The following is a 27,013-nucleotide window of genomic DNA, read 5'->3' on the forward strand; positions in this document are numbered from 1 at the left end:
AAAAAAGTTAAAATAATACAGAGATGCTAGCTATAATAATTTTTATCATCATCATAGTCACTACCATCATCATCGTATTCCAGGATCTTATAATAAAAAGTTTGGAAAGTTCATAAAGATAACAAGAACAAGCTAAAAACCTGAAGCTTGCTACCAAAGGATTCAGTATGTCATCATGAGAAATTTATTTCCAATATAAAACTGATACCAGGCACTGTAGCAAATAGAAGAGATAAAATAAACAAAGTAATCCATGTCTTCAAGTTTACATTTTGATAGGGACAACACATATAAAGATAAGCAAATAACTAACAATAATGATAATGATAACTAGCATTTATATAATACTTTCAAGTTTGTGAAACCCTTTATTCTCATAACAGTTGTAGAAATTAGGGGCTATTATACCCCTATTGATGAGAAAATTCAGGGAGAGGTTAAATGACTTTCCAAAGATATAAATCATTCAAAGGAATCAACCCAGTACTGGGTCTGGAGTCAGGAACACTCATGTTCCTGAATTCAAATCTGACCTCAGACATTAACTATGTCACCTGTCAAGTTACTTAACTCTTTTAGTCTCAGTTTCCTCATCTGTAAAATGAGTTGGAGAAGGAAATGGAAAACCACTCCAGTATCTTTGCCAAGAATACTCCAAATGATGTTACAAAGAGTTGGACACAACTTAAATGACTAATAACAATATCAAGCATCCAGAAAGAAACTGACAGAAGAAACAAGCTTTTCAATAATCATAATATAGTAAATATTTGGGACTTAATTTATGCTCTACAGCAGGACTATTCAAAGACAACCTCAAAATAATCAAGGAAGATCTGAACAAATGGAGAAAGAGAAAGCTGTTGTCTTTGGCAAGGTTGAATAAATATAATAACAAATTTCAATACTTCCCAATCCAACTTACAGATTTGGTGTAATTTTTATCAAAATTCCAACAGATTATTTAATGAAATTCAATATCATGATAAAATTCTCAAAGAAAATAGACCAAAAAATCCCAAGGAAAACTATGAAAAAGAAAATTAGTAGAAGGGAATAGCACTACTAGATTTCAAAGTATACTACAGGGCAATGAGTATTCAAATAAGATAAAATACTGGTACTAGAAAGAGAATAGAAATAAATAAGGGATAAGATTTGAGAGTGCAGAAATAGAACTTGGTATATATGAAAGTATTTTGCTCATTTTACATGAAAAAAAATTTTACTAGAAAAGAAAGTATTCTTCTCTAGTCTCTCTTCCTGGTATGTAGGTGACCCTGGTTTTTTGAAGGCTTATACCAGTGGGAAACAAGATCTAGCAGGCTCTACCAGGCTATAAATACTTTAAATGTAGCCCAGGAAACAGACCTTTTATATATTCTGAAGCAACCTTGTTAAAAAAGAAGAGACTCACTTACATTGATGATCAATTCTTGAGTGAGGTAACCCATGAAACAAAGAAAAGTACAAACAAAATAGATCTCAATCCTTTGTGGTTCCTTTATTTTTCTTTGGAAACAGTGGAAGAAAAGGAAGTGGAGATATATGAATAAGCACAAAATTCTTTGCTTATAAATATTAATGTAGTTTTTGGTGCTTAAATGTGAGATATTTGCTCAATGTCCAACAACTAGCTGTACCATAAGTATTGAAGAGCTAAATCATCAAATAATCAACTATAAATTCAAAGCTTTTTATCATTCTTGTTTCCCTTTTCTGTGGATTTGATCAGGATTCTTCCTAACAGGTCATCTCTGTAACTGAATGCAGTATTTTAGACATCACTTCACTAGGGCAGGGTTCAATGGGATTATGTCCTTTGCAAGTCTCACTATTATTTCCTCCTTAATGCAATCTAATGTTGTTTTCAGTTGTATCTGGATCTTTCTGACACTATTTGGAATTTTTGTTGGCAGAGATATTGAGTAGATTGTAATTTCCTTCTCGAAATCATTTTATAGATAATAAAACTGAGACTAATAGGGTTAAGTGACTTGTCCACTGTCACACAATAAGTGTCTGAAGAAGATTTGAACTCATGAAGATGAGTCTTCTTGACTTCAAGACCAGAACTCTATCCACTGTGCCACTAAGCTACCCTAGGATGAAGATTTCATTAGCTTATTTTTTGGCATCCATTTCACACGGCTGACTCCTGTTGAATTTGTTGTCGGCCAAAACCTAAGCAATTTAGTGTTTTGCCATATAGAAGCAGAAGTACTATAAAAGTAGTGATACTTAAGATTCATTGCAGGCATTTTATCCACTAAAAATAGGAGTTAGGGAAATCTCTGTAAAATATATATTTGACTGATCTTATTGTAATAGCAAAAAATTGGAAAGAGCTATATGTATAAAATTGGAGATTTGCTAAATACATTATTGCATAGTTATTGAAAAGATCTTTTTCTTCATTTTATTTTTTTAAAGCTTTTATTTGTGGTTTCATCATTATATGTATAGGGTAGTTTTCCCTGAAATTTAAGAGAATTGCTTAGAAACTGAGAGGATAAATGATTTGACCAATAACACTTAGCTAATATAGGATAGCATCAGGACTTGAATCCAGACCTTCCTGAGTCCAAGTTGCTTGTTTATCACAATGACATGCTTTCTCTATAAGGGAATATTTTGGTGGAATCAAAAGAAAAATTATGAGACCAGATGGTTGAGTTCAAAGTCTGGAAGATTCCTAATAAATAATTAACTATGTAAATCTGGCCAAACCCCTTACTTTCTGTTCCAATAATCTCTGATAGAATTTTTTCCTATCAGAGTTCCCTAGGGCAGTGAAACCCCAGGTTCAACCTGTGATATCCAATCCCTGTGCAAAATAATATTAAGCCACTAGGTGGCACCATAGTACACAGAGTGTCAGACCTCAGACATTTACTGTGTGACCCTGTACAAAACACTTATCCACTAACTCCTTCAATTTCCTCAGCAGGGGGAATAATAACAGCATCAATTTTCTAGGGTAATCGTGAAGATTAAATACAATATTTGTAAAGCCCTTAGTACAGTTCCTGGCACCATAGTAGGTACTTAATAAATACTTACCACCTTCAAAATGTAAAAAATATAGAAAGACATTAAGAGATGAAACAATTTAAAATTAATATAGTCACTATCACCTATGTGTGTGTATCCACAAAAAATAAATAAATAGATCAAAATTCATATACAAATATGATAGTGTTGTAAATCTAATACTATAGAATATATCATATTTATTAATTACATGGAAATAAAAAGGAAAGAAAGAAAAGTCAGAAGATAGGGAATTTCAAATAGACTTGAAGGGAACACAAAACAAAGCAAATTCCTCTCTTTTACAAAAATTGTTTATTAATTGATTTGGTTCTCTGTGAAGTATGAATATAGCGTCTAGCTTTATTTTGGATGTTTATCTGATTGTTTTGATGATGATTATCAAGTCTAGATAGATAGGTAAAAAGATCGAATGAGTCTCTTGTACCTGTCTCCCTCCCTCACTCCTTGGTCTGTTTGTCCAGGAAACATCCAAAGACAAAGTAAGCTCTTATTTTCAGATCCAGGACTAGAAGGCTTGGCCCTGAGTTAATGAGACTTGGGAAGACCCTTAACTCTAGATAGAGGTTTTGTTTCTCTTTTGAAATTCCAGAGCTAGCAATAGAGAAGTAAGGGAACAAGGTAATCATTAAAGACCTTGAATGAAAAGCTTCCCCACCATACTTTAATAGGCTGCATCTCTCTCCCCTTGCCATAAGACTTACTTTACATTTGAGTGCTGCTCCTAATTATGCTTTTAGGATCAGGCCACACTGGTCTCTTTCCTTGGGGCAGGAGCTCCCAAGAATGAACAATTCCTTTTCTCTATCATATTTTTCTCCCCAAGATAACCCCAAATGGGATCACAAAGAGTTGGACATGACTGAGACTATTGAACAACACCATCTTTTTGTATGCTTGTGGGTGGGATGCTGAGCTTCTCAGAACTAGGGCTCCAAAGATGAAAAGCAACTGAAGTTTCTTCCTTCAGTTAATTTAAACTGGAAAAAAAATTGATATTTGGTGTGGTATAGTGGAAACTAAATCACATCTGTAGTCAAAAAAACTGAAATAATATTTCGACTTTTCTATTCCTTACTTGCCTGGTTAAAGTGCTTCTTCTCTTTAGGTCTCAGTTTCCTGATCTGTAAAATCATGATAGTCTAGATGGCTTCTAAGTTACAATTCTAAGTCAGTGTTCTGGAATCTATAAATAATAATAATGTATAAACCAAATTAGAATGGGGTGAATGCATAAACAATTGTAAAGACTTCAGAAGACAGATCCAGCCCAATCCTCATATTTTATGGGAGTCTATATGATTTGCCCAAAGTCAGACAGGCAGGATCTGAACCCAGGCCTTCTGATTGGAGAAAGAGTATTCTTTTCTACTACACTTTCCAGCTATACAGAGGATATTGTGCTGGATGGACCTGAGTTCAAATTCAGCCTAATAACTGACAACTCTATTTACCTCTGTTTCTTCATCTGTAAGATAAATATCATCTATCTCCCAGGGTTGTGAGGATCAAATGAGATTATAATTGAGAACATTTAGAACAGTTCCTGGCATATAGTAATAATATTCACTTAGAATATTATTATGTTCAGATATGATGGATTTTACAAATCCAGATGTCCTGCCACCCTCTGACATCTTAGAGGAATAGCTCCCCACTGAGAGAACCCTCCACTTTTTCAGCCATGAGAAGGAGATTATAATCATTCACTCAATAAGATCATGTTTGCAAAGGGCTTGACCCAGTGCTATAGTAGATGCTATAGAAATGTTAGCTGTTATCATCATTGTTATTATTATTAGTGCTGCCAGATGATCTGCTTTACTTTATTTTACAAATGTCTGGTATAGTCTCCAGTTGTGGTTATACACTGACATCTCAAGCTTTCTGTTTTCCCCACATTCTCCATGAAGTAGTGCCATTCTTCTTCAATTAAGGCCTTTTTAATGAGCCACAACATAACATGGAAGTTAGATATACAGAGGGAGGAAGAGAGAGAGGGAGGAAATGAGGGAAGGAGGGAGAAAGTTGTATTGTGGATTCAAATTCTGCCTCATATACTTTTGGCTATGTTAGCAAGCCATGTAACATCTCTGAGCCTCAGTCTCCTCATCTCAACAATGGGAATAATAACTCTCATCATCACAAGGCTGTGGTGATAATCAAATAAGACAATGTATTTAAAATCCATTGAAAAATCTTTCAGCTCTATATAAATCTATTATTATTATTCATACATCTTGTCCAAAATGTATTTTTTGACCCTTGCTCTAACATCCTTTTTATGGTTCTACATTTTCTGTAAGAACATTTAATTATTTCCTATTTGTAATCTTCAAAATCAAAAGCTTTTCCACAGGAAGATCTTTTTTTTGCTTGGACTGAACAACTTGGATTATTTGCTTTAAATAGCTCTGTAGAAATGAATGGAATCAAGCTTGCATTTGGAATGATGAAATGAGTAATATCAAGCAAGGCTGAAGCAATTATTAGTTGTTTGTTTTTTAAATGAATAATGTGGAGAGAAGATAACGCCTCCACAAAGCAGAAGAGTTGCTCCATAAATCTGTCCTGTGAAGCTTTTTCTTAACAATTTTACTTGGGAAAAGTTTTTCTAAATCTTAGAGATCATGTAGGCAAAGTACAGATGTCTATTGTGTAAACTGGCTTTCACAAGTTCAGTTAAATTATTTCTACTCTATTTCTTTCCAATCTTAGTTCCCAGGAAACCTAGTCCTTAAGTCTTAAATGCTATCAAGTATCTTCATCTGCAATATCATCATCACCATCAATATTATCAGTCATCATCATGATCATCATTTTTAAGAATTAGCATTTTAATTTTCCTCATTACAAGTAAAAATGATCTTTAACATTCCTTTTTTAAAATTTGGGATTCCAAATTCTCTCCTTTCCTCCTTCCCTACTACCTTCATTGAGAAGGCAAGGAATTCAATATAGATTATATATGGATAGTCATACAAAACACATTTCCATATTAGTCATATTGTGAAAAAAAATAGATTTCCCCCCAAAAAAAATTCAAGAAAAATAAAATAAAAATGGTATGCTCCAATTTGCTTTCAGATATCATAAGTTCTTTCTCTGGAGATGGATAGTACTTTTGATCATATGTCCTTCAGATTTGTCTTGGATCATTGTATTGCTGAGAATAGCTAAATTATTCATAGCTGACCATCTTACAATATTTTTGTTACTTTGTATATAATACATTTCATTTTGCATCAGCTCATGTAAGTCTTTCCAGGTTTTTCTGAGAGCACTCTGCTCATTTCTTACATAGCACAATAGTATTTTATCCCAATTATATAGCACAATTTATTTAGCCATTTTTCAATTGATAGGCATCCCTTCAATTGCCAATTATTTGTCATCAGAAAAGAGCTATTATAGATATTTATGTGTGTGTGTGTGTGTGTGTGTGTGTGTGTGTGTGTGTGTGTGTGTATTGGGGGAGAGACAGAAACAGAGAGAGAGAGAGAGAGCGAGAGAGAGAGAGAGAGAGAGAGAGAGAAAGAGAAAGAGAGAGAGAGAGAGAGAGAGAGAGAGAGAGAGAGAGAGAGAGAGAGAGAGCACTAATTCATTTTCATTTTTTTGTATTTAATCTCTTTTTGGATGTAGACCTAGTAGTATTAGTATAGTTAAATCAATGCAAATGCATTGTTTTATTGCCTTTTGGACTTAGTTCCAAATTGCTCTAAAGAATGGTTGAATTAGTTCAAGACTCCATAACCAATGTATTAATGTCTCATTTCCCCTACACCCCCTATAACATTTGCTATTTTCCTTTTCTGTCCTATTAGCCATTCTAATAGGTATGAAGCAGTACATTCCACTAGTTTTAATTTGCATTTCTCCAATCAATAGTGATTTAGAGTATTTTTTTCTTATGGCTATATATAACTTTGATTATTTCATGTAAAAACTGTTCATATATTTGATCATTTATCAATTGAGGAATGACTTTTATTTGTATAAATTTGACTGAATTCTCTGTATATTTGAGAAATGAATCATTAATTGCAGAAATATGCTTCACTTTTTTTTCCACATTTACTTTTGCTAATTGTATTTCCTTCGATCCTATTCTCCCTGCCCTTGATTTATTCTCTTATCTATTTCTCCTTTCACCCTGTCCCTCATCAAAAGTGTTTTACTTCTGACTACGACCTTTCATAATCTAACCTCCTTTTTTTATTACCTATCACCTTCTCTTATTCCTTCCCCCCTCCTACTTTCTGTAGAGTAAGATAGATTTCTATACCCATTTAAATGTGTGTATGTTATTTCCTCTTTGAGCCAATTTTGATGAGAGTAAGGTTCACTCACTTTGCCTCCATTGTCCCCCTCTTTCCCTACTTTGTAAAGTACTTTTTTCCCCCTATCTTTTATGTGATTATTTACACCATCTTACCTTTCCCTTTTCCTTTCTCCCAGTGCAGTCTTCTTTATCACCTCTTAAACTTATTTTTAAAGATATCATACTTTCATAGTCATCTCATATCTAGGATGATTTCTATATATCTGCTTCTAACTGCCCTAAAAATGGGTAAGTTTTTTTTTTTTTATGAGTTGTAAGTATCATCTTCTCATGTAGAAATGTAAATAGTTTAATCATATTAAGTGACTTATGATTTCCTTTTGTTGTTTATCTTTTTATTCTTTTCTTGAGTTTTGTATTTAAAAGTCATATTTTCTATTCACCTCTGGTCTTTTCATCAAGAATGTTTGTTAGTCCTCTATTTCATTGAATATTCATTTTCCTCCTTTCCTCAGTTTTGTTAGGAGATGATTCCTGGTTGCAATCTTAGGTTCTTTGTCCTCCAGTCCTTTAATGTAGAAGTGGCTAAATCTTGTGTTACCTAACTGTGCCTTTACAATAATTGAATTATTTCTTTCTAGCTGCTTGCAGTGTTTTTTCCTTGACCTAAAAGCTCTAGAATTTAAGTATAGTTTTCCTAGGAGTTTTCATTTTGGGATTTCTTTGCGGAAGTGATCATTGGATTCTTTCCATTCCAATATCAATGAAGTTTTCCTTGATAATTTCTTGAAAGATGATGTCTAGGATGATTTTTTTTTTAAATTGTGGACTTTATGTAATTCAACAACTTTTAAATTATCCCTCTTGGATCTATTTTCCAAGTCAGCTATTTTTTTCAATGCGTTATTTCACCATTTTTGTTATCATTAGTATTATTTTCCATTCTCTGAACATTGTCATGGTTAATGAATAATTTTACCTTGTAACCAATGAATCAGAGATGGTAGTAAGAATATTTTTCCTGAGAAAGCTAAGTATTTTGCTTTAGGTTGAATTATAATAAAAGGACACAGCTATATAGAAAAGTTTGGGAAATCTACCAAATCAAATCAAGCATCATTTCACATATTTTTATTAAGCATTTACTCTGTTCTATCTATTCTACTAGGCTCTGAATATGCAAATAATATAAAGGTGAGTGTTAATTAAGTGCTTAGTATTAGACTAGGCACCATGAATTTGCAAAGAATTATTAAATACAGCTGAGATATAACTAGGGCAAGACAATTAGAATTATTTCTGAGAGCACTCTAGAAGAGCTCAGATAAAACTTTTCTTCAGTAATATAGGCATAATGAAGCTTAACACAGGGTTATTTTCCAAAGAAGTCCCACCTCAGAACTCCTATGTTTGGTCTAGTCCCTCCCTGTGAAGACATTTGTGCTGTTTATCTTGGGGGGAAATCTAGTTACGAAACAGTCATCTAGCATTTAATTTATTTCCTAAGTTTGTTTATTTCCTAAGTATCTACTATTTGTTAAGTACTATGCTAAGTACTGGATATACAAAGAAAAAAATGCAACTTTTTTTTTCCCCTCAAAGGAGAGATAATATGCATATACATGAATGTTGGTGTTTACACATATATACACACCTATGCATTGAGAGAGTAAGAAGATAAAAGAGAGAGAAAAAAGGAGAAAGAATATGCCATATAAATATAAAATAAAAATTGGAGAAGATTGCTTAAGCACAGAGAAATGAGCAGTAGGAGGGGAAGTGTGGTTAGAAAAGACTGATTCTTGAAGCAAACTAAGGAATCTATGAACTAGAGGTGAGGAAGGGGATGCATTCAAAGACAGGGAGGAATCAATCAATTAAAAGGTCCTAAAATATAGGTAGAGTGAGACATGGGTTGAGAAAAGAAAAGGCTCTCTGGCTGAGTTAGAGTGCAAGGATATTATTTTTGCCTTCAGCCTTACAATGTAGGCTCTCTATAAGTAGGGATTGTTTCAGCTGTTGTGTTTGTTTGTTGAACATCTACATTGTGTCTGTCACATACTTGTTTAATAAATGTATGTTTATGTACTGGTTGATTGCCTGAATGAGCCGGGAAATAAAAGTTGGGACTAGATTTTTAAAGGATATTAATAGCTAGGAAAAGGAATTTGCCTAGAGGCAAGAGGGTACTGGTAGAATTTAGTGAATAGAGGATTAACAGAAAGATTTGTATTTAAGGAAAATCACTTTGGCAGTATTGGTAAAGATGGACTGGAATGACAGAAAGACTTAAGGAAGTCCTTTTAGTAGGTTATTGTATGTAATAGTTCAGCATAGAGGTGATAAAGGCCTGAACTAAAGAGGTAGCTATATAAATTGTGCAAATAATATTGGAGATGTCATGGTGGAAGAAGCAATAGGATTTAACAACTGAAAATATCTGGTGAAAAAGAGAGAAGAGACAAAGATAATACTGAAATTGTGAATCTCTTTGGAAGAGGTATGGGTGTGTCTAGAGGGTAGGAGTGAAGGTAGGGGAGATAGATGATAATTAAACCAATGAGGGCTGATAAGGTATCCAAATGAGGCAATATGAAGGTACAGGAGAGAGAGGGGGAAAGAAAATAAAAGGGAGAGGGAGAGAAAGTGGTGAGAAGATGAGAGGACAGGAGAGGAGAATTCATTTAATGAGTTCATAGCTAAGGAATTTGAGCTGTAAAGCTGACACCATCACTCCTGAATTCCCATCACACACGTCAATCACTCAAGACTTTTGAGATATAAAACCTGTAAAGTTGGAGTCTGGGTATTAACCCATTTATATTGAGGTCACAATGAGAATACCATGTTACCTTGATGTATGTCTTTCTAAAAATGCCAATGAGAGTATGGAAGGAAATGATGGAGATAGAAGCAGACTCAGGATAGAGCTGTGGCATTGAGACACAAATCCTGTCAAGGAGCTAATGGTCTAGATGTGGATATAATCCATGAATACATAAGGAATTATATTGTTGCATCTCAAATTTAACAGAAGGTAAACTGAGGCATGTTTCTCCAAGCAAGATAACATTTATTAACAGGGGCATGACAATATAAAAATATAGCACAGGATACAAGGCAGCACATAGTGAAATACTAAGTGAATATCTTAAATAACTAATTTTATGAGTTCAGAGGAAAAGGTGGTCATTAGGAAAATATAAGATGATCCCATCAATTCCATAATTTAAATATGTAATCTGTGTTTTCAACTTTTGTTATTCATCAACATGTTTTTGTGCAACTGCTCCAAAGAGGCTCTATTTACCCAAAGTATTGGAGAAATTCTTTTGATTCATGGACAGTCACAAAGCTCAGATCGTCTTTTATTCCTCTATAGTGGGATATGATGAGCTTTCTAATCTAATTTTATGGATATGTTTTACAATCATAGTGAGAAGTTGAAAAATATAAGTTTTTATTCTTTTGGAGTTTTTGCTTGTTTGAGAGAACTTCAAACAACAACTCATTAAAGTGTTGTTAAAATTGGCATCATTTGGCAATGTCTCACATATTGAGAGTTCATTCAGCACTACAGGACATGATGATGATGAGTGGAATTACTTATTGTGTTCAATTTTATATGAATATCTCATTATAATGGCACTTAGTCACACTCACAGAGGGAATCTAATCTCTGATCCCCTATACAGTAAGACTTAACATATGATTTAAACTAAATATTAACAGATGAGATTACAAGCTCTATGAACACAGGGCATGTATTATTACTATCCTTGTATCTCTGGTTCCAGCTGTGTCTTATGTATAATAGGTCCGTAATGTTCAGTGGAAGAGAACAAAAATTACCAAGAATGGTAAATAGCTCAATTAACTCAAAACAAATTAACTTGAACATTCAACCAAATTTTTGAGGGAAAATGCCAAAACCACTTGTAGAGAAAAGGTATATTGTAAAAAAAAGAACACAATTTAATATGAAAAAGTCAATAACAAACAAAAATCCCTGTCAAGTTATATATACATGTGAATGCATAGTTCAACGCATTCCAATTTTTATATCAGTGGTGTTTCTTTATTGGGTTGTTAAATTTTTATACCTAACTGAATGGTTAAGTTATTCCCTCTTAAAGCCATTGTGTTCAAAGATGATAAATCTAGAACAGAAACTTAGCTTATACCCCAAAGAGTAAAAAGAAATGTCTCCTTGCCCAGAGAGAATGTATAGAAGAACTCAGAAAAAATAAAAAAAAAATCAAATGAGAAACATTGAGGAAAAACTAAAGAAAAAAATTAAAACCATCCAAGAAAAACAAGATGATTATGCAAAAAGTTAACTAATTAGAAAAGGAGTTAGAAATTTCAAATAATATATAGATAAATATATCTATTTATAGAATAGATAAAATACAAATAAAAAGACAAATAGATAAAAATAATTCTTTAAAAATTAGAATTAGACAAGGAGAATTCAGTGAAACTATGAAAGACCATAAAATAACAACACAGATTATAAAGAATGAGAAAATAGAGCAGAATATGAAATATCTCATAAGAAAAACAACAGATCTGGAAAACAGACCAAGAAAAGAAAATGTAAGAATAATTGGACTGTCAGAAAGTTATGAGAAAAAAGAATCTCTACACAATAATGCAAGAAACAATCCTAGAAAGTGGTCCTGGAGTGATGAACATGAGGAGAAAGTAAAAATAGGAAAAATGTCCTTTGATCACCACCTCAAAGATATCCTTTGTGGAAAACACATAGGAATATCACTGCCAAATTTTGAAAGCCCCCAGATCAAAGAGAAAATTTTGCAAGAAACAAGAAAAATAAAATCCAAATATTCTGGAGCTACACTTAGAATTGTGCAAGACTTACCTGCAGCTACAATAAAAGATTGAAGGTCTTGGAATCATATCTACAGTCAAGCAAAAGAACTAAGCTGTTGGCCCAAAATATCTTATGTGGCAAAATTATCTATAATTTTTAATAAGAAAAAAGGACATTCATTAAACTTGCAGATTTTCAGGACTTTCTAATAGTCCTGAACCAAACAGAAAACAATAAATTTAACCTATAACAACCAATATCAAAGAGCAATCAGCATAAATGAACTGTTTAAACATGGACAAATTGTTTATAGTTTTTAACATGAAAAATGTACAATTTATGTTTAAGATTTACAGTAACAATAGAGTAAACTCAAAAGAAAGATTGGCAGAGTAAAGGTAAAAATAGAAATCATGCTATACAAGTGACACATAGAGGAAGAATAGACACAGGCATTAGAGGGGGACGGAGGAATAATAGTTCTGAAAACCTACTCACATCAGAAATGGGTTCAGTAGACAACATTGTGTATATACCACAAAGGATATAGCACACTCTAAAATCTATAAAAATATAAGGGGGGGGGAGGTTGCTGGGGAAGCAAAACCTGAGGGAAGAAGACAAGGGAGGGATCTATGTTTGAGGGAGGTTAAGTAATAGTAAACCAAATTTTGGAGCACAATTTAATGAAAGAATCAGCAGAAATGAGAAAGATATGTATGTGTATCTGAGTTGTGTATATTTTAGAAAGTATGTGCATGTATATATATATATATGTCTATATATGTCTATATATGTCTACATAAATATATCTTTTCTTAGCTGTAGCTTGTTTGGAGGTGTTGAGGGAGATGAAAAAAGAAAAAAAAACGAATAAAGTAAATAAGGTGCACAGCAGAGAGCAAAAGAACAATTTACAAGGAAGTAAGAAAAGATAGACACTCATGAATATAATTTCTTCTACTAATATATATATATATGTATATATATATATATATGCTTTCTTAAATTGGCATTTATTGTCATATATTTTGAATCCTCCTGATGTTCTGCTGTGCACATGATAATGTTCTTTTTTTATTTTGTTTAATTTGTTTTGTATTGCTCTTCTGTTTTTCTTTTTGCTTATTTCTTTTTCTTCAAATAAAATAAATTTTTTTGGGAAAAGATTGATAAATAACTTTCTTTAACCTGCTCCAAAATTTGATTTGGGGTGTTATTTTAAGGTTGTTTGGAGAGGAATGTTGGAGAGTTCAGCTGGGTCACAGTCCATACTATGACATCTTAGTCAGTCACCTTATACAGTTTTATCACACTGTGAATGATTGTTGCTAAGTATAAAACTTTTTTTCTTCTTGTAAAAGGTGTATAAATAAATACTGTCAGCGACTCTCTAAATGTAGTATCCTACTGTAAAATGCTGGTTGCCTTACCTTAGTTATGAATAGAATTTTAACCATATAAGAAGGTCAGGAAGGCATACTTAAATCCCACTTTCACTTATATTTTATTAACTTTCTGGTGCCTCATTTGTACAGAACACTTGGTTTTGATGGTAGGGGATTGCAGAATCCTAATTTAGGAAAGGGAGAAGTTGTTAGAGTGAGTATAATTTATTTAGTAAGGAATTATATTATTAAATACTATATAGCATTTTATGAAGATTTACTGTCCCAGGGCAGCTAGAGCACTTGTCCTGAAGTGAGGAGGATCTGAGTTCAAATTTGACCTCAGATATTAACCCTTACTAAGTCTGTTAAACTGGGCAAGTCACTTAAACCCAGTTGCCTCAGGGAAGAAATATTGCATTAGGATCACTAACATTTTCCTTCGTGAGTTTTATTTAATTAGAAAATCCAATGAATAGAACCTCCCTATTTCTTCCTTTCCATCAATATGCATGATGTTCTACTCTGTGCCACTTTTACTTTTGATATATAAATTAAGCTTCTTTGGAGAAGATCACTACTAGCTAAACCTAAGGACTATAGCTCCTCCTTCCCACTAAATTGGGTAGCCTAAGGAAAAAATAAATCCCAAAGAAATTAAACATGCTGGAGTTTTGATTCCTTCTTTTAACTTTCATTTTCTTTTGTGAGGAGCTCCACTTGTATCAATTATAGTCAGAAACTAAAGATTTGGAAAACTGTAGTTTGAATAAATAATGGCTGGAGAAGAGGAACAAGAAAAATATCAAGGGTTTGGCAATATTCATCAACTCTTCCTAAACCTTAATTAGATTGAAAGGGTATTGTTTAGGGAGTTGATATACAATCTGAGGACTAACAGTGATTTCTTGATATTCAACTATATTACACCTTAATCTTTATTATTAATATGCTCACCCTCTATTCTTATCTTTCCATGTATCTGTGATTTCATTAATTTATATACTCATTTTGCATGAGTAGAATGCAATAGATTCATATCATTTAATTATATAAGAATATTCTCAACATTTTCCCATAAATTTTTCAAACAACTTTTCTAGAAGTAGTACAAACAAAAAAAAGTTTCTGTTTGATTCCTCACCTATAAAATCAGGATTTTAGACTTAAATGACTTATAATTGCTCTTTCATCTCTAAATATTTTTCATAACATCAAGGATATGTGTAATAAAAAAGGATATATGATGAATATATTAAAAAGCTTAAAATGAAATCATTGCACTGGTAGCTATGAAATATTTAAAAGACCTAAAAGAAGCCTCAAGTTATTAGGTAGAACTTTTCTGGAAGATTTTTCAGTATTTCACAACAAATAAAGACACAGATGATTCATGACTGACAATATTAGAAGAGAATGCACATCAGAGAAATCATGGCTCAATAATATATCAGTGCTTTGAGGCAGTGACTTTTCCCCCACAGAACACTTTATAGTTTAGAGTTCATAAGTTGTTTATTCTTGATTTAAAATCAAAGAAACTGTACGCTTTATTTGATTTAAAATAAAAATAAATGTTTCATAATATGTAATACATCAATACCTTTTAAAATGGACTGCTACCCAAATGGAAATATATACTTCCCCCTTTATGACATGCAACTAGATAGATATTAATGTGTCTATCATGGATGAGTTTTTCTGGACAATAAGTTCTAGTCAGCTTTGTTAGGAAGAAATAAGAGTTCAACCACCATAGAGTAGTAGAAAGAGTGCCAGATTTGGACTTCAGAGAGAGTTGAGTTGAAATTATGCCTTTGATACATAACACTAGTCTCTCTGAGCCTTAACTAATTCAGCTGTATAATGGGAGAAATGATCTTATACGTTTGTTGTGAGAAAGTTATATAGGTTAAAGTTCAGTAAACCTAAAATAATTTATGAATTTCAGCTGTTCTGACCCCATTGCACAATGCTGCAGGGATTTTAAATTCTTTACTGGTATTAATACAATTTCACTTCTGGTGGTACTGTATGGTTGTGAATCATGAAGACCAATGATCTTCGAGAAATAAAACTTTTAAAGTGACCCAAAAGGCCAAGGAAATTATATGGTGAATATAAGTGGCCTATGACATGTTTGCAACTTTGTGAAGGCAATTTGTAATGGGAAAAGGAGGTGACTTCTTCATGACCAAAAAGATGATTTAGTAGCGGGACAGTTTTAAAGCTACATTGGTAAAGCATTTGAAAACCAAAAAAGACTATATTAATGTTTTATATATATATATATATATATGATATATTATTGTTCTTATTATTTTATAGGAAATAGCATTTGATATATATCTTGAAAGATTGTTAGGATTCCAAGTAGAGGTCAGAGGGAAGAGTATTCTAAGTATAGTGAACAGAGCAAGCAAAGAGATTGAACATTCTCTTGGAGCAATTATTTTTATTTTATTTCGTACTCTACAAAGAACCACTCCCCTCTATCTTATTAAATTTTAAAAATGTACTTCTTCATTCTGTTACTATCATAAATGTATGATAATAGTTCATATTGGTATCATACTTTAAATTTGTTTACTAAATAGATACTTTCATGTGAATCCTATTGTGAATTAACTACTATGTGCAAAGCATTGTTCTCATTACTATAGTATACATACATAGCATAAGAATACTTGTTTTCTACCATTAAAGCTTACAACAATTTTGTACAATCCAAACAAAGCTTACAAATCACAAAGCTTACAAAGAAGGTAAGATGTAAAGAAATAACTAATCCTTTTAAAAAAAAGAATTAGAATGAATACTTAATTTTTGGAAACACAATGTAAAATTATTAAATTATAGAATATTAGAGTCAAAAGCAATATGTGGGGTTCTGTTAAAAAGAATGATCTTATTATGGAGGTAAAGAAAAGAAATTCTAGAGGTGAAGTGATTCTAGGTAAAAATCCAAGTCTTTATTTTGTAGTTATTTATTCTAATTCCTTCTGAGCCTTTGTCCTCAAAAATGATCTATAGACAGAATGTTTGTTTATAGTTAGGAAGCTGAGTTCATATCTTGCCTTAAAGTTTTACTACCTATGTTATTCTATGAAAGTAATTTAAATTCTCTAAGCATCAGTTTCCTCTAAAGTAAAATGAGGATTTCCCTTATAAATCTGTAACTTTCATTCTTGTTAGCTCTTTCTCACATATAAGAGATGAGTCCATTTTTGCAGTGCAAAAAAAAAAAGGGGGGGAGCACTAAATTGGAGTTGGGTACTGGATTCAAATCCCACTTCTATTTATTACCTGGGTAACCTTGGGGAAGTCACTTTTAACTTTCTGGTACTCACTTAACCATCTGAAAAGGGATAATTTTTAAGTCCCTTCCAATTCTGATCCTCTGATCTTTCTTAGCTCAACTATGTTTCTTTCGTATACTTTGTACAGTTTTCTTGATGCATAAGAACTAAAATTTTAGCCATTGTGCATCCTGCTCCTTCATTTCTGATTCTCTTTCAAATCTAAAGGCTAAAAACTTGTATTTTTTTTTTTTAGAAATAGGAGTGAAAATACTATCAGGTTTCTCTGAAAATGTGAGAAAAATAAAGCCATAAAATACAGATATATATTTCCAAAGGCCTACTATAAACATATGAATGTTAACATAATTAGATTTAAATTGCTTCTTTATTTTCTCATTTTACATGTTAATTTCTTCATTTTAACTCCTGCATAATTATGGTGTATGTGTGTATGTGTGTTTTAACACATCCTTGATTAGCTCACTTGATGGATTTGTAACTTAGTCAAATAATTTTGTAAGCCCAAGGTCACAGACTCTCCAAACATAACCTGAATACATTTAGTGAGGATTTCTCATTTATTGTGTCTATAGCTCTCATTTTGAAACTTACTGAGTGTGGTAATACCAATTCCCTATGCAAGAATGCAATTTCCTAAATTAAAGGAGGAATACTGTATTGATAAACTGGAGAAAATAGATTTAAGAAGATGCCTGAAAAATAGGAAAACCTAAATATCTGTGAATACACTAGGTACTCAAAACCCATTTTGTGTTGATAGCTCTCCCTGGTGCACTCAGTAGATGATATAAAACATACTTCTTCACTATAGTATCCTAATAGTTGTCACTAGTTCTGGTGTCTATTAAAGTCTTTTTTTTTTTTTTTTGTTTGTATTTTTACATCAATTTCAACCAAGTGTGATTATCTCTATAAAACTTTTCATTTAGACAGATTTTGTCTTCTTTACTGCCCTGGTAGAAAATTCTCAAGCATTTTCCTCACTTGACAAAAGACCAAGTTTTCTTTATTGCATCCCAATCCTAATGATACAGTACTAAGGAACTCCAATCATTAAGATAATTGTTCTTTGTCATTATTCCTGCTTACCTATGACCTGTTTGAAGCTTAGCCCCTCTCATTTTCTAATTTCAAAGGATTCTCATTCACAAACTAGGTAATATAGTAGATTGAAAATTTGGCTTGGGAGCAGCTAGGTGGTCCAATGGATAGAGCACTGAAGTCAGCCCTGAAGTCAAGAGAACAAGTGACTTAATCCCAATTGCCTTAGCACAAAAAAAAAAAAATAGGCTTGGAATCAGGAAGACCTAAATTCAAATAGAGGCCCAGATCTATATTAGCTGTGTATCACTGGATATTTAGACTCTGTTTGCCTCAATTTCTTCATCTGTAAAATGAAGTTAATAATATCTATTTCCAAGCATTGTTGTGAAGAGTAAATGAGATGATTAGTACTATTAATTATTCAGATACCATGACTACACATCTTAATGTCTTGTTACTTTCGGATACCTGGGAGGGGTAACCTAAAAGAATATTCCATATTTTTTCAGAAGTATATAAATCAACAATCAGAGGGAGTTTGTAAAAAAAAGTACATAGTAATTATTCATCAGTTGCCTGAACATTTCAAATATTGCCTGCCTCTATCTTTGTGTATAGTTTAAGATGGTACTATACCTCTGATTGTGCTGAGTGGGAGGTAGTGACACTTAATTGCAGCAGAAAGGATGACAATTAACTCAAGCTCCTTTCTTTTTTGATGACAATCCCCCATGTAATTTTTTATAATTGAGATTGAACCATAGATTTGGTGGTTTTTATTTATTTTTGAACATGCCAACAAGAAGACACAAATTATTTCCACATCTTTTCCTTTCATAAGATCATAGGACTAATACAGTATTGCTTTACAGACTACAACAGGCTTTTAAGACTTTTTCCACTTGTGACTCCTTTTTACTCAAGAAATTTTTATGCAACCCTGGGTATATCGATATATAATTTAAACATTTATAGAAAACAAATCATAAAGAAATTTATTTTAAAATTCTTTGGCATACACATAATTTTACTATTTATTAAAGATGAAAGCAAATTTGCATATTGAAATGCATGTGATTGTTTTTATTTTTACATAATGAATTAAATCTTGGCAGAATATTTGATGCTGCATAATGTAGAGTATTCAGAAACCTTTTATTGTTGCCAATTTTTTTTTTGTAACACCCACATTCAGTTATGTGACTCCATATGAAATCACAACCCTTAGTTTAATAAGCTTTGGACTAAGGGGCAGCTAGGTGACACAATTGATAGAGCACCAGCCCTGAAATCAGGAGGAACTGAGTTCAAATCTGTTCTCAGACACTTAACACTTCCTAGCTGTGTGACCCTGGTCAAGTCACTTAATCCCAGTTGCCTCAGGAGGGGAAAAGCTTTGGGCTAGACCTTGCCCTTTAGTTTATAAATGAGAAAACTTAGGGGTTGAGTAACTTACCTAATGTCAGCCAGGAAATAATTCTCAGAGGTAGGATTTGAAATCTATCTCTCTAACTCCATAGCTAGCATTCTCTCACTTGTACAGCAATGTCTTCCTGAGCTCTGTTTCCTACAGATGATCTGCTAGCATCATTCACATAATTTTTGAAACAAACCTGCCTTTGTGTGTAAGAAGCTGATAAGGGCAGTCTGAATTATTCATACTGGCCACTGGACTTCTCTATCTGCTGGATACTTAGGGTCTATGGCTTTGTGTATGTGCTTATATAGGTATATGTATATGTGTAAAATATGCATATATATATATGTCTATATATATATATATATATATATATATATATATATATATATATATATATATATATGTATCAGGTAACTAGGTAATGAAGTATAGAACAGCTGACCTGGAAGAAGGAAGACTAATTTTCTTGAGTTTGAATGTGGACTTAGACACATGTCCCTGGGCTATTCATTTACCCTTGTGTGCCTCATTTGTTTCCTCATTTGTAAAAATTAGCTCGAGCAGGAAATGGTAAACCACTCTAGTATCTTTACCAAGAACATCCTAAATGGGATCCAATGAAAAGTTGGACATGAACAAAAAGTGACTGAACAACAATAACAACAAATATATGTACATGTATGCTGTTTTTACATATGTGCAATACTACATATATTTGCCTATATGTATATGAACATGTATGTGTACATGTTGGTACAAATATGTGTATATAGCCATGTGGGCTCATCTAGGTTCACATAAGCATGTATGTTTATACATATACAAATTGTATATATTTGCATGTTCGTGTGCACATGCACACGTGTCCATTAGTGTATTGTGTATATGTGTATATGTGCATGGATTTGCATTATATGGGATATGTATTTGTATATGAACATGCACATAAGTATAATCCTATGTATATGTGCATTATATATAACAGACATGTATATATTATTGCATTGTGTACCAATGTATATCTCTATATGTAAATGTTTATGTATTTAGATATGTGTGTGTATTTATATGACTATTTCTGAAGCACAGAAGGAAAGCACTGAATTTTTCTCAAAATTCCTTAAGCATTCTGCTCTTATTTGGGTAAAAATCATTTTCTTTGAATTTGAACTTTTTTTTTAAGAAAAACATTTTCCCTCTATTTTCATTTTGGTGGGATCACAAATGATCTCATCAACATCATATAGATTTCTAAGCCACAGCAAAGGCAACTGGCCTAAATTAAAAAGGAAATCAAACTTTTTTGAATGGAGTTCTCAGGAGTGAGCCTGAATAAGCTCTGATTTTGTTTGTTTGGGTTTTTTTTTTTTTTTTTTTTTTCTGATGTAGCACTTCTATAGAAAACAAATCTAAGGTGAGACCTTTGCCATGTCAATGCCTTCTGTGTTTTGCTAGCTTTAATAGATGTCTGATATTGTTAATTTTTATTATTTTTTAATCATAGATGGTAAACATTTCAGACATCAAGGCCATGATAGTGACAGAGATCATAACTGCTTTTGACAATCATTTCTAAGCTTCTGGATAGCAGTTCACCAATTGCTCTGCTGAATCTTAGGGTGTATGAGACAGCCATGAGACTCAGTGGATAGAATACTGAGTCTGGAGTCAGGAAGATGTGAGTTCAAATCCAGCCTCAGACACTTAACAAGCTGTGTGATCCAGGCAAATCCATTAACCTGTTTGTCTTAATTTGTTAGAGAAGGAAATGGCAATCCTCTCCAATATCTTTGCTAGGAAAATCTCACAGACAATATGGTCAACAACAATGATCAACTGCCATTTTAGCTTCCTTTTATAGAGTAGACCCTGAGCAAGCTTACCATGGAAATGGATTCCCAATCAATAGAAGACTTTCAATACAATCCCAGAATTAACTGAATTTATAAGAGTTACCACATCTGTCCCATGTTGAGGTTTTCTTATTATCAAAGTCTACAAGGCTGTCTCACAGAACAGTCTGATTGTGTCAATTTTACTTTTCAAAAAGGGGCCTTCCTTATAAATTGTGAAGATCATAGAAAAGGATCAAGCAAAAACTGAATTTGGGCAAAGCTCATGGAAGTGACCTGAAGTCATGTTGTGGTAGTCAGGGGTCCTGTATGTTGCCCTTTTGGTTTCCTCTTTTATTTCTGAATAGAATCAGTTCTATCTCTGAAAGAGCTTTTTAAAATTTTCTTGTTTTGTTAAAAATTTTCATTATTAGTATATGTTTTATTTTAACTTAAGCTATATTTAAAATTTAAGATGAAAAAAAAAAACCTGTTGTTAGATTCTAATTATTTTAATGAGTAAAATAATTAAATTTCTAATGTCAAGATGAAATGCAAATTTACTTTAAGCATTTGATGTCTTAACAGTTTAATGTTCTCCTAAAATAGACTTAGAGAAAAACTGAATTTCTCAATTATCTAAGCATCTGCTATCTTTCTTACACACTCAATAATTATAACTATTACGCTTCATACAGGCAAGGACATGTTTATAAATACTATTCAAAGTATAACAAACCAGATGATATTAGATTACAATGACTAGTGTATATGAAAACTATTTTTTCTTGGGGAAGAGAAGCTGTAGTCATACAAAAGAGCATTTTACCTGCAATATACTGTGTGAGTAACCCAATTGGAGAACATTTCATTATAGCTTTTGGCTGAGCTGTGTATTTTAAAAATTGATTTTAAACTTCTGATTCTTCATTGTCTGCTATGGATTTCTTGGTGCTTCCAGAAGAAGACTTCCTAAGTTTTTCTGAAGAACTCCCATTTGTTTCTGTACTTTATTAAGAAGTGTTGAGTTTTTCTCTCTGGAATTAAATCTTATTTCTTCATATTTTAAGCCCTTAACTTTTGATTGCCCTGGAGATTCTTCAGTAACATCTGGCTTAGAAGCTGATTCTACTCTCTAGGGTTTCTTGGAAAATTTCCCCCCAGTTTCTTTTTGACTTGTCTGTCTTCTATTTTCCTTTTTTTTTTTTTTTTAACACATCTTCTTTTTTTGCCATTAAGCACAATGACTTAAATTTCTTGAAGAGGGACACTACACATGTGATAAATTTCAACTTTGATTTCTTTCAAGACTCCTTCAGAAGATACACAACCATTACAGTGCAAGCAGCAAAACCTGTGCTGACCATTCATTGCCAGACCTACAACAGGGCAAATAAATTGGGCACACTGGAGGTCATTATATTTATCATCTTTTTTTATTTCCTTTATTACCACTCCAGGCTGGATTATCAGATTGCTTCAGCTCTGTCACATTTATAATGCTCTTAATGTGAGATCCTGGCTGCCCAAGAGCTTTGTCATTACATTTGTCCAGTAAAAACTCAATGATTGCATCTTTGTTATAAAGTCTGCCAAGTTCACAAGTTACCATTGGTCTTGTTAGTATTTCTTAGCTTAAAGTACAATAGTTCCATTGAGCCACTAATCTCCACCTACTTTGACCTCTTCATTAGTTTGTATCTTTTGGGAATCATACCCTCATTATAATCTGCCTTTCTTCAGTTCTCTGAAAGAGTTTTTCAAAAACAAAAGTGATATATGTCCAGATCTTCTGTGGGGTTCTTGATTGGGGCAACACAGTGACAGGTCTAAAAATACAGAATATACTATAACCATAACTGAGGAAGCCAAGTCATAGTGAAGAGAAGTACCAGGCTAAAGGTGGCATAAATAAGAACAGAACCTCATCCCTCAAGCCTCAAAGTCACACCAGTAGCATAAAACAATCATATTCAATCTCTGGTTGGCAGTGTTTATCAGGGCGATATGCTGATAAGCTTGGGCTTGATAAGAAATGAGGTTAATGTTGGACACAAATCTGAAAGGAGAGATTCAAGTAGATTTTTATCATGATTTGTGTCCAATTTATTTATTTTGCAAATAGTATGCAAATGTGAGCTAAGCTTTCAAAATAGGTTTATATACTATATGTAAATGAAGCTATCTAGTTTACTTGATCATGTAAATCTGTCTCAGTGTGGTAAGCCATATTCCTTCCAGAGAAAGTGCTGTTAATTTTATGTTCTCAAACTGTTTTTCTTTGTCCTACACACTACTGTTACATAAAATGTGATCATGTACGATGTCCCAAAAAGCTTAGTGCAATTCAAGCTGTTAGGAACCTCTAAAACTTTTACTTTACTTAGACTTTTGAGATACTCTGTGTAGGAAACTTTTTGGAGCTAAAGTGATCAATAAAGAGGCTTACTGTAAGCATATACTGACACTTTGTAAAGCACTTTACAAAATAGAAAAGTGGCATAGGGATGTGAGTTGCTTATATCTAGGATTTTGTTAAAACAGTGAAGCTGACAATTTATGCTTATGGCAGTAAAAAATGCTGCTTTACTCAGTCCAGACTCCATATTCTATCTCAAATATCATGTCATACACATGGCTTCTTCTGAGCACTTCATGCCTTCCTGTTGATATGATCCTTACTTTAAAATATGTAAACTCCTTTAAGTCCAGGACTGCATCTTTTTCTTTGTCTTTATCACCAGCAGCTAAGACAGTGAGTAGAACAATGCCTGATACACTTAGACATTTAATAAATGTTTATTGTTGATTTATAAGTGATTATGTCCAACATATTGTATATCTCTTGGTCTCTTTTGAATTTTGAAAATATTAATGGTAACAGTTGATATTTCCATGGGAGTTTAAGATTAACAAGGCATTTAGCATATAGTATATCTCCTTTGTTACTCTCCAAAACTCCTTGGGATTTTAGAAAAATAAAATTCAGACAAGGAAGACTGATAACATATCAAACATTCATATAGTTTAATTAAATGTGAAAGACTAGATAATGTTGAAACAGCAACTATTGAAGCAGAAATCTCCATCAATCTTAAGAAACAAAACAAAAGACTGCAATGCTTTTCATTGTAAACGGTCAATGGCTTCAAATGCTTCATGATTTAATATCAATTCTTGAAGAGAAAGGAGTATGAATTCTATACAAAGAACTAACCCGATGAAACAAAAACAAAGAAAATAATATATCAGTGTATGTCTTCCTTGTCTGAATTTTCTTTTTCTAAAATATTAGCCATATGATGGAGTACAAAAGTGTCTAGATTTAGAAAAGGAGGTACTTCACTATTTTCAAAGCTTACCTGGTTAGTCATCCCTAGCCTTTCCTGTGCTTTTCAAATGACAATATATTACTTTCTAGCTATTTAGGTTTGTATATATGGTTGGGAAGGGGACTATAATATCTCACTTCTCCTACTGGCTGTAGGCAAAATAAAAAGGTATCAGAAAACTGTGCTTTAAAATAATCATGTGGCTGGGTTAAAAAGGCAACTATGTTTTTAACAGAATTGAACCAATTTGATTAAAAACCAATTTATCTTTTTGGAGCATAGGGTATCTCCACTGATATATAGGTTTGCCATAGATTTGCAATGCTGAAGGTATTCAGTATTTCTGGGATACTGATCTCGATAGAAACAGTAGCTAGCAGGAAAATAACTGCTTATAATCTAGCTAGACCAAAATTTGTTGGCAGGACTGAAAAATTCCCAGGCTCTTCTCTCTTCTCTCTTCTCTCTTCTCTCTTCTCTCTTCTCTCTTCTCTCTTCTCTCTCCTCTCTCCTCTCTCCTCTCCTCTCTTCTCCTTTCCTCTCCCCTCCCCCCATATATATAGCTATAGATATAGATATATAGATAGATATATCTATATCTATATATTTATATTTATATCTATATCTATCTATATTTATATCTATATCTATATATCTGTATCTGTCTGTCAGTCTCTCTCTTTTCTTCCTTCTCTCTCTCTCTGTTTCTCTCTTCTCTCTGTCTGGTCTCTCTCTCTTTCTTTCTACTTCATCTGTCTCTCTCTGTCTCCTCTGTCTGTCTGTCTGTCTGTCTCTCTCTGTGTGTCTCATAGAGTCTTGTGTGTGATATAGTTTGTCCCTAGAAGACTGCTTATATGATTTAAATTTTTCTGGTCTATATATATACTTTAAGACAGAGTAATTTACATGTTATATACTCCAATAGTCTAACAGCTCCCTGAAGGCAAAAACTATGTTTTTACCTTTGTATCTTTTGCATAGCACTCAGCACAGTTCTAGGCATGTAACAGTTGTGTAAAAGAAAGACTTCTTGAGTGATATATATATATATATGTATGTATATATATTCAATTGATGGAAGTTATCATTGGTGGATTTACTTGTTTAACCTGAGCTAAACATTTTTGTATAAAAGCAATTAATTTTGAATCCTTATTCTTCTCAAGCAAAATAGACTTTATTCAGTGGGCTCTAGTTATTAAAAAAAAAAAAAAAGTCTAGTATCCATTGATCAAAAACAAGAAAAAAAGAAACAATCAACCAACAAACCAACAACAAACCAACAAAAAACCAACAAAACCAACCCTGAGTTACTAACTAGGAAAGGAGAGGTATTTCTCTCCCTAAATGTTTTTTCAGTGTAGTGGCCTTAAGAAAATCCCCTGGAGATTGTGAGCATAGAGATGCTTTGTTTTATCAGAGAAGCTTGCTGTCTTTAGTAGTTCAAATCTTATTTCTGCTACTTACTATCTGTGTGATGTTTAAGCCAGTCACTTCATCTCCAGTGATCTCTAGAATAGGGATAATAATACCAGCAATCACCTACCTCACAGGGTTGCTGTGGAAATCAAGAAATAGATCCACTGATCAATAGACAGATACACACACACAAATGTTGCTTTATGGTTTACAAATATTTGTTCCCCAACATAAAACTGTAAATCTTATAGCATTATATAAATGTGAGCTAAGGTAATATTTTATTTTGGGTGGGTGTTTTTGAGTATTGAATAATAATACTTATTATGGATCAGTAGATTATTCAATTATTACCATATTCATTCAAAACTTATAGCATTAATGAAAGCAAATGAATTTTTCAGTGTTGCCCAAACAGATTGTAAAAATTGATGAGAGATGACCATGCATAGGCTATTATGTTTCCATTACTCACACAACTCCCTACAACTCCCCTCTAAAGCCTCTCTAAACCCCAAAACAAGACTTAGAGACTATCAAGGGACCACTTTAGAAGCTGCTTCTCTAGCAGCTAGAGCTCCGAGTCAGCTGGCTTTATTTGTTGCCGACACCCTGAGTGGAGTTTAGTAGCTGCATCTTTCCCAGAATCTGTGGGCTCAATCAGTTTCTTTTCCCTCTCCCCACCCCCTCCTAAATCCTCTTGTTCCATGTATTGTTTCCATATACAGGCTATTAAGTATTAAAATGTAACAAAGCGATTAGAATTTCTTTGCTGATTCCACAAAATCTACCAAAAGGAACTTACCCTAGGGGCTCCCTTGAGTGCCAGCCAAGCACTGTGAAAGCGGTTTTATTGAGTGCCATTTATATATTGCGCAAAGTAACACCCATGGAAAGAGCTGAGTATAAAGTTGCTAGTTAGGAACTGAGAAGCATTGCCGAGTTTATTTCAGAATATAATGCAATTTTTCTAATGTATCAATGAGGGCAGAAGGGATTAATGTTTTCCATTATTTCTCCCAAGTCTTGCAATTTTTCTTTAGGATAATTGCAATGAAGCAACACAAAACTAGCATATATTA

General features: G+C 32.9%; 1 pseudogene; it reads right to left on the reverse strand.

Annotated features, from left to right (window-relative positions):
• Positions 1-22,005: 22,005 nt before the first annotated feature.
• LOC127541524 (replication termination factor 2-like) lies at positions 22,006-26,795 on the reverse strand (annotated as a pseudogene).
• Positions 26,796-27,013: the final 218 nt, after the last annotated feature.

Source organism: Antechinus flavipes, chromosome 6 (assembly GCF_016432865.1).
Source record: "Antechinus flavipes isolate AdamAnt ecotype Samford, QLD, Australia chromosome 6, AdamAnt_v2, whole genome shotgun sequence".
NCBI classification, from domain to species: domain Eukaryota; kingdom Metazoa; phylum Chordata; class Mammalia; order Dasyuromorphia; family Dasyuridae; genus Antechinus; species Antechinus flavipes.